The sequence below is a fragment of the Hypanus sabinus genome, chromosome 30 (genome assembly GCF_030144855.1).
Source record: "Hypanus sabinus isolate sHypSab1 chromosome 30, sHypSab1.hap1, whole genome shotgun sequence".
Lineage (NCBI taxonomy): Eukaryota > Metazoa > Chordata > Chondrichthyes > Myliobatiformes > Dasyatidae > Hypanus > Hypanus sabinus.
This window is the reverse complement of record NC_082735.1, coordinates 30,009,189-30,021,691: the sequence shown is the minus strand read 5'-3', so window position 1 is coordinate 30,021,691 and position 12,503 is coordinate 30,009,189. Positions and strand designations below refer to the sequence as shown.

Genomic DNA, 12,503 nt, shown 5'->3' with positions numbered 1-12,503 from the left:
CAGGTTCAGTTCAGCTCAGGAATCCTTCCACCTCTGAATGCAACTGCATTCCTGAGTCTCCACCCGAGACTTGCATGATTGACAGTAAGGAAATCTGAGCTATTGACAGGATGAAGGAAGCCCTGAACACCACCAGAGAAGGAGGACCTTTATTGCTGCTCTAAACACCAGTGGCATAACAGGCAGTAAATGAAAATGATATAAACAGTATCAAACACGAGGAAATCTGCAGATGCTGGAAATTCAAACAACACACACAAAATGCTGGTGGAACGCAGCAGGCTAGGCAGCATCTATAAGGCGAAGCACTGTCGACGTTTCGGGCCGAGACCCTTCGTCCTGTGTTCCACCAGCATTTAGTGTGTGTTGTTTAAACAGTATCCAATAATTTATTAATAAAGGAGGTTTTAAAAAAGTTTATTGTGAACAGCATAAAAGACACATTACATATCTGACATTCAGATTCAGCAGTCTATCAACAATCTGTACAACAATAATATTACTGCAAAAACGATGTAACTTGATCTTTCAATGTAGTATTTTAAATGTAAACAATGAATATTCCCTTCACAACTTCATGTTAAACTCCAAAGTTTTTAAGATCATGTTTGCTATAACAATTGAGTGTTACATCTTAACAGAAAATGAAACGTGCATTTAAGTTAATTATTTTACTGCTTTTTCTTCCTGAGGTTCTCTTCAGCCAAGAACCAATTTAGTCTGAACAGGGCTGTCTGTGCTCTGCGTGAATGCACCTCAGGCTAATCCTGACACTTCAGGCTTCTTCTCCCTCTGTGCAGAAGGCCCTGCTAATGCTTTTTCTGATATGTCAAATAAAAAAATAAAAATCAGAAAAATTTTATAATCAATCATATTAGTCATCACTATATTCTAACTTTACATATGAATTCACATGAAAAAATAAATAAATAAACTATTCGATTCAGAGCAGCCTTCTGTAAGTATACTAATATGTCGTCAGAGTGACTGCTTTCATTTCCTTTGGCTGTGTGTTCTCCACTAATCTCTTTCATTGTCCACAGATATGATGTAGTCTCAGAGACAACTAGCCAAGAAGGAAAAATTAATCACCTGCAGATGTAAATTGGCCCTAACGTTTAACGATTGAAACTAAGACGTAAAAAACCGTGATCATTTCGACATGATGTTGATTCCGTGTGTATAGCCTTTTCCGCAAAGCAGTCAGTTGGTGAAACACACAACCGAAAATGTTTTCAACTTGAGTTTTTATCAAATTAAATTATTTGACAGGAAGTACATCTGTGGCAGGACTGTTTACAATTCTTGCTTGCGAGTCACAACTTCTTACTGAAAGTGAATTGGAATATTAAATCTAGAACAAGGAGCAGGACAGGAATAGGCCTCCTGGGGTCGTAAGTGTAACGTCAGCAAAATAATACACTTTTTCAAGAGTTAAGATGGAAACATAGCCCTTAGATCCTCCAAGAGGACCACAACTTTGTCGTAGGGTTTGGAGGCTTTGTGCGAGCTGCCTCACTGACCCAGAGAGCTATGTTGGTGTGGTGAACTACATATACCTGTCTGGGCATGCCCCCTGCTGACTGCTCCTGTGGCTCCTCCCACTGACCCCGGTATAAAGGCAATTGGAGCCTGGGCCCTGCCTCTCAGTCTCCAGGATGTAGTGTGGTGGTCAATTGCTGCTTGTTCTTTCTTCCAGCCAATAAAAGCCGATATCTCACCTCATGTCTCGGAGAGTTATTGATGGTGCATCAGTTGGCTAGAGTCAGGGTTTTATGCTTTGGCTCTTGGTAGGGTCACCCATGCCAAACAGTTCAAAGGACAGGACCAGACTAAGAGTGGTCCACTGGTCCTTCAGGGTCAGGGGTTCACCTCAGGGCTAACAATCCTGACTGGTTTAAAATTGTCTTGTTACAGAAACAGCAATAAGGACTCCTTCAATATCTCTGTGCGAACGTATGGACAGACAGGTGTGGAGGACCTTCATTGCTGCCCTGCACTCCAGCAGGGTAATGGACAGTGAGCAGCTCTTAGGTAGTAACAGGATACAACCAGCATGGATTTAAAAAGTAAAGATCTCTTTGACGACTTTTCATATCAAGTAGTGTAGCTGTCAGAAATCTCTTGATGTAGATTAGCTCAGTAGAACATAGAAGAGTCCAGCACAGGAACAGGTCCTTCAGCCTACAATCTTGTGCTGAACTAATTACATTAGTAATTAAATGCCCAGCTAAGCTAATTCCCTCTATCCATAGTCTTCCATTCACAAGCCTTTCTAAGAGCCTCCTTGATGCCTCTCTTATTTGCCTCCAACACCACCCCAGGAAATGTATTTCCAGACACCCACCATTCGGTGTATAAAACTTGCCCTGCACACCTCAATGAGGTTTACTTCCTCTCACCTTAAATGCATGCCCTGTGGTATTATTCATTTCGACCCTGAGAGAAAAAGATACAGGCTGTCCATGCCTCTCATAACCCTAGGAACATCTATCAGATCTCCTCTCAAGCCTCCATCATCTCAGAGAACACAACCCAAATTTATCCAGTCTCCATAAAACTTTGGGAAAAATGGGTTCTAATTAAACTCCAAAGATGTACGTTTGCAGATAGAACAAGAATCTATCTCAAAACATGGTTAAGGGAAATTGGAAAACCACGACAGAAGAAATGTCAATTAGAAATCTCCAAGATTTAGTGTTCCAATTAGCTAGATAATCCAATTACCATAAACAACTATAATTTTGATACATTTGATGACAACAAAAACCTAAAATTTTATCAATGATTATGAAGGGAAAAGCAGCAAGGAAAATTTAACACTGATAAATGTGAAGTATTGCACATAATCAAGAGAAATCACAGACACAAAACAATGAAACTAAGCTGAGAGAGGCAACATTTAAATGAAGCAACACTGGCAGTAACAGCTCATCTGTTACTACTAAATTTATATGCCACTTGCCATGTGCAGGTGTCGTGAGCTAATGAACGTGTAACTATAGAACAGTTTAGAACTAATATATCAACCACACTAAACTTTGCACTCATCTTTTCCCTTTGTACAAACATGACGTACAGTATTTATGTTTCAGAATGATCCATCCAGATGACACACAAAACTAAGTTCTTTCCCGCATCTTGCTACACGTGACAAGAATAAACCAATCACTATTTTTTTTTTGAGGTTTCCTTTCAAGCTTCTCAAAGCTAATGAGAACATTCATGCATTTCTGTGAAGAGCTACTTTATATTTGGAATAATTTACCAAGCATCAGAGCATACACAAAATCACTGGAGTTTTCAGAGACGGTGTTGAAAACTTCAAGAGTCCAAGAAAAAGGATGAGTTCCAGAGGGCCATAAATGGCATTTCTTAAAGTTGAATTTTCATACTGCATTCAAAGTCTGTGAGGACTATCCATATTTTCCTCTACTTAAAGTGAAAAAAAACTTTAAGCCTTTTGAACACAGTTTTCTTGAAGTTTGAGATCCCAAGCATCAGTCAAAAAAAATCAACATAACTTTCTTTGAAACTTCTGCTATCTGCAGTAACGAGAGATGTGAACTCAGCGGTGAGAATTCCCCAGATAGTGCATCATGTTAGCAGTGACAGCAGTACATTTCTCCCAGAAGTCTGTGGTCCAATGTTCCAAGTCTGTAAAAGTACATTTCTGCCCAGGCATCATTCGAGTCCTGCTAATGTTTTCTTTCCAGCGGGATATTCGATGAAACAGAAACCAGTGACGTTGGTCTGCTGTCAGTTACGTTTGTAGATAGAGGTGGGAGTGAGGGATACCTTGATGATTTTGGTGCCAGATCTCTTTTCAACCTATTTTGTCTGTGGAAATATCATTCATTATTAGTGTGAGTTTGGTATAAATTTAATATAAAAACTTTTACCTATTTTCTGATTGTAAAAATGCAAGAAACGATTATAGTACCTTGTTTCTACCATTCCAAAAACAGCCTAAATTAAATCTAAGATATATTAACCCCCCACAAACAGACATGCCAACCATGTTGATTTTGTTTTTTTTAATAATACTTTATATTATTAAATAGAAAAAGCATGATTTTAACATTTTTTCTGTCTTTCTGTTTGTTCCCACTCCACTCCCATAACTTTAATCATATTGTGTGGTACTGATCCTCAAACGCTATCTAAACCCAACATGCATTTCTGGCCCATCAATTTTTTTTCCCATGGTTGGTCTTGCGCCCTAAACCTTTGTAGTGTATGTTGGAATGTACGACGCTTCAGGGAGACAGCGTAGAGTCAAAGTCCACTTTTACAATTTGCCTCACTCGTCCATAGTATATCAACAGGATATGGACCACCAGATACAAAGTGAGATCAAATTTTGCAACTTTAGCGATGAAGCTGAAACTGCCCTCAGGGAGCCTGACCATGGAAATCCTTTTGCAGATATTTATAGTATGGTTAATTTGATATGTAAGAATTAGTGATTCGTTCAACTTTGTATAATTTATTTTGTTCAGAAATTTTGTGTTCCTCAAGGGAAGAACAAAATAATTAATCATAGATCCACAGGAGCTATTCATCCCATTGAAGCTATGTTTTTCCCTTGTGGAACAATCCATTTTGTCTCATTTCCTAACTCTCTCCCTGCAACCTTGTAAATTATTTTCCACACGAGCCAATGAATTTCCTTTTGAAAGCCATGTTTGACTACTTCAAACAGCCTCATCATGATGATTGTGAAGTTTAACAGTACGTTCCATCCTGCATTTCTTGCTTATAAATTTGAACACGTGCCCCTGTTCATGAATGGTCTGCAAATGGAACCTATTCTGTTTCCCCTACCTAAAGCTAACAAAATCGTGAGCATTTCTATCAAATCTTCTCCCAGGCCTTCTTCGTTCCTGGAAAACAATCTTGGCTTCTGTACCTTATCCTCATAATGGAAATTTCTCATCTTGACAGTGATTCTAATAAATGTCTTACATAGACTCTCCCATGTCAGGAGCCAAGAGTTACCAATAAATGCACACAGATTGGGAATATCGTGCTTGAGTACCGAGCAATATGTCCTCTGATACGACTTAGTGAGCTGCTGGTTTAACTTTAGAAACACAACTCTACTGCTCCCATGCTCACCTCACCTCATCACTATCTTATGATCAAGTTGACAACTAGCATTTGAATGCATTCAATAGGAATTAGACTGATATGTCTCTCAAATATTTCACTGAACCATTTTTGCTGGGAGGTTCATTTATTAATTTCTGCACAGTTATGTTACTTTTTGTTAGACACTCAGTGGCCACTTTGTGACATCCCTCCTGTATTTAAGAAAGTGGTCGTGAAGAGTATGTTCATGGTCTTCTACAGCTGTAGCCCATCCAATTCAATGTTCAATGTACTGTGCATTCAGAGATGCTCTTGAGCAAACCACTGTTGTAAAACATGGTTATTTGAGTTACTGTCACCCTCCTGTCATCTTGAATCAGTCTGGCCATTCTCCTCTGACCCCTCCCATTAACAAGGCATTTTCACCGACAGAACTGCTGCTTACTGGATGTTCTTTGTGTGTTTTGCTCTAGCCTCTATAAACTCTAGTGTGGCATGTAGCCAAGTGGTTAAGGCATTGGACTAGCGATTTGAAGGTCGTGAGTTCGAGCCCCAGCCGAGGCAGCATGTTGTGTGAGCAAGGCACTTAACCACACATTGCTTCAGTCCACCCAGCTGAAAATGGGTACCGGCAAAATGTTGGGGGTTAACCTCGCAATAGACTGGCAACCTATCCGGGTGGGGTGCATGGAAACTGGCATAAGCACCAGCCTGATGAGCCTATAAGGCTCGGGACAGACTTTAACTATAATCTCTAGAGCGGGGGCTTCCAAACCAGGGGTCCGCGGTCCCCTCAATTAATAGTAGGGGTCAAAGGCATCAAAAAGGTTCAGAACCCCTGCTCCCAACTAATATGTATGAAAATCTAAGAGGATTCAAAGTTTCTGAGATACTCAAATCAACCTAACTGGCACCAACAATCATTTCCCAGTCAAAGTCACTTGGATCACATTTCTTCCTCATTCTGACGTTTAATGTGAACAACAACTGAACCTCTTGGCCACAGCAATTGATCGAGTTGCTGTCACATGATTGGCTGATTAGATATTTGCCTTGAGCAGCAGGTGTAACTAATAAAGTGCCTACTTAGTTATTTTAAAGCGGGGTTCCCAAACTTTTTAATGCCATCAACCAAGACCATTAAGCAAGGGGTCCTTGGATCCCAGGTCAGAAACACCTGATTTAAAGCAGTTAAAACAATATGTCTTCAATAAATTCTTTGGTCCAAATTTTGGGCATTATTTTTCAGAACAAAGCTGTTGGTTGTTTGGTATTTTCATGTTAAAAGCCAGTTACTAGTTAAATTGTTTGTGGAATAAAGGACAGATGTTTTACACATAGGTGTACATAAATGAATATTTTAGTTTGCATGTGTAACAGGTTGGCTTAAAAGACAACTTGTTCATGAATAAATTAATGGATCAATCAATATTACAAATAATAATCCTCCATTTTTCTTTCTTACCTGTTGTAGTGTTTCAAAAAGAACAGGACCAGGGTGAATATGATAATTATTCCAATTACAATAACAGCTACAATAGCTCCAGAACCTGAAAATTAAAGAACAATATAACCAATGTGTAGTAGGCATCCCTGTCCATGGCAAAGTGGTGAGCACAATGCTTTACAGTACAGGCAACCTGCTGCTGCCTGTATAATTTGCCCGTGACTATGTGGGATTCCTCTGGCTGCTCCGGTTTCCTCCCACCGTCCAAATACATACCGGTTGGTGGATTAATCGGTCTTTGTAAATTATCCCGCGATTAGGGTTCAATAGGTACATTTAGTATCAGAGAAAAGTATACAATATACATCCTGAAATTCTTTTTCTTCCCAAACATCCATGAAAACAGAGGTGTGCCCCAAAGGATGAATGACAGTTAAATGTTAGAATCCCATTAAATCAGGGTTTGCTGGGTGACATGACCTGCAGGCCCAGAAGGGCTTATTCTGCGCTGTATTTCAATAAATAAAGATATAAATGTCAGATGTGGGGTAAGTGGGGTTAAGGTTGCTGGCATCAGTTCCTTTCACTCTACTTGCACTGTTGTTAGTAATGAATTTCTTCACAAACAAACTGTTCCAGTTAAAGTGTATGCAAGGAATTGATTCAATTTTGAGTCAACACAGCATGGAGATTCATATGCATGCTTATCAGTGGATGCACGTAGTTTCACCCTTCATTTCAAGGAACTTTTAAAAAACTACATATTTATCTCCACAGAACAAGGTTATCACATAGCAGGTGTTGCGGAGAGGCCAGAAATACAAAATAACTTCAGAACTCAGAGATAAGTACGAACACGAGAAATTCAACTGATGTTGGACATCCAAAGCAATAAACAGCTGGAGGAACTCAGCAGGTCAGACAGCATCTATGGAAATGATCCTTGACATCTCAGGCCAAAACCCTTGTGCTCACTACTGCCCCCTTTTGATGGAATTTCAAACTTTTTTTGACATTCTCTTGGTAAGGAAATTAACTATGCAGAGGTTATGGATTTAAGGTGACACGCAAAGACACCAGAAGGAAGATCAACTGGTTCTCATGATTGGGAATAATAACTTATTTATAGAGCACTTTTCATACAAAACAATGTAGTTCAGTGCTTTACAACGAGATGATACTTAAACATCAAAAGGAAGTCAAGAAACACATTAGTTAAAAACAAGGTTAAGTAAATAGGTTTTGAGCTGGTGTTTAAAAGTGTCAACTGGGTCTGCGGTCCTTATAGTTTGAGGTATTGAATTCCACAGTTCAGGAGCGTAGTTCAAAAAAGATGATCTGCCAATTATCTTTTAAGGGAGATTGTTTAAATGTAAGAGACTTGGCGAAGAAGACCTGAGAGCTCTAAAACATTTTAAAATTACTATGTTTTTCAGAAGTTAATTAAAGGGTGAAGTTAAGCGCAGCTGAAGGAATTTTGGAAAAAGAGCAGGGCAAGTAAATTAATTGAAAAATTTTACAGAGAGTTGCAGAAGCATGATGAGTTAAAACCTTCTCCAATCCTGAGAGATTCAAATCTTCTTTGATTCTCTTTTTATTTATCATGGTCAAATTGATTTTATCCAAAATCCTCCAAGCACAAGTGCTGAACTTAACGTTCATTCGTCAGTTTGTTTATTTTGAACGTCTGGGTACTGACAGATCACGTGATACAAAATCATTGAAAAGGAAAAGATGTGATTTATAGTCAGGTCTCTGATGGTGATGATAATGAGGAATCTAAAGCCTGTCCAACAAATATCCCCAATTTCCACTACATCCTGCCACAGGGCATGTTCTGTATTCTGACTCAGTTTTGTCTTAGCAGAAGCCATAATGCACTAAAGCAAGAAAAAGAACAATCACTGAAATTGAAAATTGCACGACCCAAATCACTATGACAACAGGTCATAGCACAGTGACAAGACATAGAAAGAAACACACCCTGAAATGTGGAGCACCAGATAACAAAACTTGTTTTGAAGATAAGAAATAACAAATTCCCTGTTTGTCATTTAATCTTGATTGCAAAGGTAGCTGTAGAACAAAGCGAACACAGCGTTATACAATAAATTCAGTAATACAAGCCTTGCATGTGAACTTTCTGATCCCATTAATCACTCTCAGTTGTGCCTTTCATTCCTAAACCAAAAGAATTAAGCTTTTAGTTGGCTTATAAGAATGAATTTCATCTAATTCTGACTCGGTGATTTGAAGAAACATAGATAATGTTCCCTTATTGCATGAACATCAATTTCTCAAACTTCCAGTAATTGCCCCTCTCCATCATTCCCCGATCCTGTTCTCCTCTCATACCTTCTCTTCTTATTTGCCCATCACCTTCCTCTGGTGCTCCTCCCTGTCCCTTTCCTCCATGGTCTTCTATCCTCTCCTATCAAATTCCCCTCTTCCTGCCCCTTCTCTCTTTCACCAATCATCTTCTCAACTTTTAACTTCACCCCTGACCCTGCCCCTCTCCTGGTTTCACCAATCACCTGCCACCTTATACTTCTTCCTCCTCTCTCTAACTTCTTTTCCTGATTTATTTCCCTTTCCTTTCCAGTTCTGATAAAGGGTCTCAGCCTGAAACGTCGACTGTGACACTGATCTTTGGTGTAAAAGTGAAAACATATCTCTACAAAGTGACCTAAATGAACTACAAAGGTAAAACACAAAATAATTGATTGCATAAGAATTCCTCCCCCACCCCCCCCCCATTTAATATGACACACCAAATCATCACTGGTGCAACCAATTAGTTTTAGAAGTCACATAATTAGTTAAATGGCGATCACAGTGTGCAGTCAAGGTGTTTCAGTTGATTGTAGTAAAATACACCTGTATCTGGAAGGTTCAACAGCTGGTGAGTCAGTATCCTGGCAAAACTACATCATGAGGACAAAAGAACACTTCAAGCAACTCCACATTATTGAAAAGCACGTCAGGAGATGGATACAAGAAAATTTCCAACTCACTGAATATCCCTTGGAGTACAGTTAATTCAATCATCAAGAAATGGAAAGAATATGGCACAGCTGTAAACCTGCCTGGAGCAGGCCATCCTCAAAAACTGAGTGACCGTGCAAGAAGGGGACTAGTGAGGGAGGCCACCAAGAGACTCACGACAACTCTGGAGGAGTTACAAACTTCAGCAGCTGAGACAGGAGTGACTGCACAAACAACAACTGTTGCCCGGGTGCTTCACCAGTCGCAACATTATTATGGGAGAGTGGCAAAGAGAAAGCCACCGTTGAAAAAAAAATTCACATGAAATCTTGTCTAGAGTCTGCCAGAAGGCACGTGTGAGACTCTGAAGTCAGCTGGAAGATGGTTCTATGGTCTGATGAAACCAAAATTGAGCTTTTTGGCTATCAGACTAAACACGACGATAAGCCAAACATCGCACATCCTCAAAAACCCACCATCCTGACTGTGAAGCAGGGTGGTGGCTGCGTTATGCTGTGGGAATGCTTCACTGCACCAGGCGCTGGAAGGCTTGTGAAGGTAGAGGGTAAAATGAATGCAGCAAAACACAGAGAAATCCTGGAGGAAAACCTAATGCAAGAGAACTGTGACTTGGGAGAAGATTTTTTTCAAGCATAAAACCAAACCTACATGGGTATGGCTTAAAAACAACAAAGTTAATGCCTTGGAGTGGTCAAGTCAGAGTCCACATTTCAATCCAATTGAGAATTTGTGGCTGGACTTGAAAAGGATTTTTCACTCACGATCCCCATGCAGTCTGACAGAGCTTGAGCAGTTTTGTAAAGAAGTATGGGGAAAAAAATTGCAGTGTCCGGATGTGCAAAGCTGATAGAGACCCATCCACACAGAGTCAAGGCTGTAATTGCTGCCAAAGGTAGCATCTACTAGCATCTACTTGAAGGGGTTGAGTAATTATGCAATCAATTATTTTGTGTGTTATATTTGTAATTAATTCAGATCAATTTGTAGAAATCTGTTTTTACTTTGATACAAAAGAGTCCTATTCCTGTTGAAAAAAAACCAAATTAAATCCACTGTGTTGCAAAACAATAACACATGAAAACTTCCAAGGGGGAGGAGGGGAATAATTTTTATAGGCACTGTATTGTCAATCTTTATAATGTAAAAACTTCACTTCATCAGCAGTCCCAGAGTCAAGAACGACTTAGTTTTACTGCAAGTCTGTGGGATCGAAGACTGCCAGGGTGGGCAGGTCATGTCTGATGGAGCGTGAAGGTGGGTTTCCAGAATGCCTTGCAAGCTTACTGTGTTTTTTTTTAAATGGTTGACACCGAGGGTGATAATAGTTAATTGAGTAATGAAAAGCTCAGTACTTGCTGGATGCTCATTCTGTGCATTGAGCAGTCAAGGGGAAGGGGTTTTCAGTGTCTGTGAAGATTTCAGGACCTTGGAAACATCATGGCAGAAAGCTCTTACTGTGATGGGACTTGTCTTTGGAGCTAGTGTGCAGGTAACGTGGTTCAACACAAGAGTTAGCTGAGTGCATTTGGAGCTTTAATACTGAGTTTTAGGTCAGAGAAAGAGCATTGGCCTTTCTCTACTTATAAACACAAGAAAGTTTGCAGATACGGGAAATCCAAAGCATCACACACACACACAAACTGCTGGAGGGGAAATAGCTCCGGTCAAGATGCTGCCAGCGAATAATGATTCCTCGGACGATATCTCCCAGATTGCAAATCTTTCCTTTTTTTCCCCCATTTCTTCTCCGCCTACTGCTTGCACTTCTTGGCTTGTATGTGTTACGGGAACTCTCGGAGCCTGTGATGGACAATTTGGAATTTACTCGAAGGATCCAGCGCGATGCTCTGTCCAGAGAGCTACCTCATGGAGCTCAGAGACGGGGTGCCAAAAAGGACCAAGAACACCAGAGACAAGGCATGAATGACTCCATCTTGAACTGGCGAGGAAGTCTGAAGCACTGAAGTGAATGCGAAGGGGGGGGGGGTCAACAGCCACGTTTGGCCCCAGATCAGCAGCATTTGGACCTGTATCAGCGATCATTCCTTACGGAAGTGTTTAGCTCGTGCAGTACTGATATGCAAACAAAAAAGTTTCTGATATTCTGAGATTTATGGGATTATTGGATTGTACTTTATATTGGTTTCCTTCCTCCTATGGGCTTCGGATCCTCAGACATTATTATATCTATATATAAAACATTAAACAGGCAACAGATATCATTTCTAGAAGGTCTATGTAAAAGGCAAATTGAAGCAGGAAAACAGTTACTGAAAGAGGTTAAACAAATAATTAGATCAAAGGAAAGGCTTGTAGCCGAAGACAGCAGTCTGAGGAATGTAAAAATTTCAGAGTTCTAGACTGGAGGATGAAGGCCTTGAAAATGAGAGGGGAAGAGAGAGCAAGTCTGTGGAAAGGCATTAAAACAGACTGTAAACACTCCTGTTGATCTGTAAAAAGACTTGCTGAAGTTACTGTGCTTCTATTACTGACTGAGATAGGAGAAATTTTACTGGGGAATAATAAGGCAGAACGTTTAAAAAAACACACTCAAAATGCTGGAGGAACTCATCGAGTCAGGCAGCATCTAAACGAAGGAACAAACAATAAACATTTCAAGCTAAAACCTTCATTATGACTGGAAAGGAAGAAATTAAAGCAATATTTTAGGATTCTCATTACAGACTATAACAGAAGACATCTTGTGATACTGGAAAAATGTCTAGAACAGGGGGTTTCCAACCTGGGTCCACAGACCCCCTCAGTTAATGGAAAGGCTCCATGGCATAAAAAATGTTGGGAAATCCCTGGTCTAGAGTGAATGTGTACTCAATGAAATTAGGATTAGTAAGGGTCAATATTGGGGAAGTTAACTGGATTTAAAGGTCACAAATCCAGAGAAGCTAATGATCTGTATTTTACAGTTTCTAGAGGCGGTAGCTATGAAGGTAGTAAA

At 39.9% G+C, this 12,503-nt stretch overlaps 1 long non-coding RNA gene across 1 annotated transcript in view; it reads right to left on the bottom strand.

Annotated features, from left to right (window-relative positions):
* Positions 1–410: 410 nt before the first annotated feature.
* LOC132383357 (uncharacterized) overlaps positions 411–12,503 on the bottom strand; it is a 51,295-nt gene continuing 39,202 nt past the window's right edge. The window contains exons 3-4 of the long non-coding RNA XR_009508639.1: positions 6,560–6,644; positions 411–3,840 (exon numbers count right to left, since the gene is read on the bottom strand). This is a non-coding gene — a long non-coding RNA (uncharacterized LOC132383357). The remainder of the gene's footprint in view (positions 3,841–6,559; positions 6,645–12,503) is intronic.